General features: G+C 38.5%; 1 pseudogene; it reads left to right on the forward strand.

Annotated features, from left to right (window-relative positions):
* Positions 1-362: 362 nt before the first annotated feature.
* LOC105304718 lies at positions 363-961 on the forward strand (annotated as a pseudogene).
* Positions 962-1722: the final 761 nt, after the last annotated feature.

The raw sequence follows: 1722 nt of genomic DNA on the forward strand, positions 1-1722 counted from the left end.
ATCAAGGTTGGAATGCCAATCAAATGAAAGAGACTTCATTTTATCAACTCATTCCTTGACTCAGATCTTATAGTAGCATCCTGGATGTCTAATCAGTTCTTTAATATTTATATAGGTGAAAATGGAAGAGGGCATGCTGGAAGTAAGGGTAGCCCAACTAAAGTGTCAGAGACAGTGCTATCTAGGAAACAATGAACAGATTTGTTTGTTTGAAACAAAAAGATGGCTTCTTTGTTGAGGAAATGGGTAGTGGCTAGATTTAAGGATCTATTAAATACAAAGTTTCTTGGATTTTATTTTTTTGTGAGAAATGTTGATCCATTAAAAGTTTTTGAGCATAGCTTTTCCTTTTGCTACTGTGGTCACAGCCCTGAGTATGCTCAGGCTTCAGAAGAAGCTTGCCTCCAGTGTTCTGCGCTGTGGCAAAAAGGAGGTCTGGTTGGATCCTAATGGGACCAATGAAATCGCCAATGCCAACTCTTGTTAGCAGATTTGGAAGCTGATCAAAGATGGGCTGATCATCTGGAAGCCTGTGACTGTCCATTCCTGAGCATGATGCCGGAAAATCACCTTGATCCACAGAAAGGGCAGGCATATGGGCATAGGTAAGTGAAAGGGTACTGCCAATGCTCGAATGCCTGAGGAGGTAACCTGAATGAGGAGGATGAGAATTCTTCACCGACTGCTCAGAAGATACTGTGAATCTAAGAAGATCAACTGCCACATGTATAACAGCCTGTACCTGAAAGTGAAGGGTAACCTATTTAAAAACAAGCGGATTCTCATGGAACACACCCACAAGCTGAAGGCAGATAAGGCTCGCAAGAAACTTCTGGCTGACCAAACTGAGGCCCGCAGATCTAAGATCAAGGAAGCACACAAGTGCTGTGAAGAGTGGTTCTAAGCCAAGAAGGAAGAAATTATCAAGACTTTGTCCAAGGAAGAAGAGACCAAGAAATAAAGCATCACCTCTCTTACCATGGCCTTGGCAATGATATAGATCAATCATTCAATAAAATAGCCTTCATCTGCCTAAAAAAATAATTGAGCACAATAAAGATTAGGATATGGCAGAAGGTATGGAGTAAGAGAGACTTATTAAAAAAAAAACAAGCAAACAGCATTTTAGAAGGTGGCTTTAGATTTAAATTTTGAGATGGTGATTTGAACCCAAGTATTTACTTTCCAATCTTTCCCAAAATCTATTAAATTAAGAAAAAAACTATAACTAATATGGAAAATGCATAATTCTAAAAGTAAAATAGAAAGTCTTCAGAATTTTAAAAAATCAATCAGATGAGATTTGAATATGTGAAGAATAACCATTGTGAATCATTCTCCATTTCAATAATAGAACAACAGTGGTAATCATCCAGCAAGTGTGTGACAATAAAGCCTAGAAAAAATCCCTAACCCCTAGGCTAGAGGCAGGCCAGTCTATGCATCCAGCAGGACTAAAACAAGGTATTAGTAGCTCCACCCAGGCCTTGGATTCCAGCTATATATAGAGTAAATAAACCAGGGGGAATTACTCCATTACCAAAACAGTAAACTGTCAAAGATAGCACTGAATAGAGAAGGGGAAAGAATATACTTGACATTGTTTTAGGCCATCATAATTCTACTACAATGAACTGACCTTTAAAACTGGCCCGTAGGTTTCCCTTAGAATATTTGGCTTTGTTAGAAAATGGGTACTGTTATGAAAAAGCACAATTCCTA

Source organism: Pteropus vampyrus, unplaced genomic scaffold (genome assembly GCF_000151845.1).
Source record: "Pteropus vampyrus isolate Shadow unplaced genomic scaffold, Pvam_2.0 Scaffold351, whole genome shotgun sequence".
Taxonomy (NCBI): Eukaryota; Metazoa; Chordata; class Mammalia; order Chiroptera; family Pteropodidae; genus Pteropus; species Pteropus vampyrus.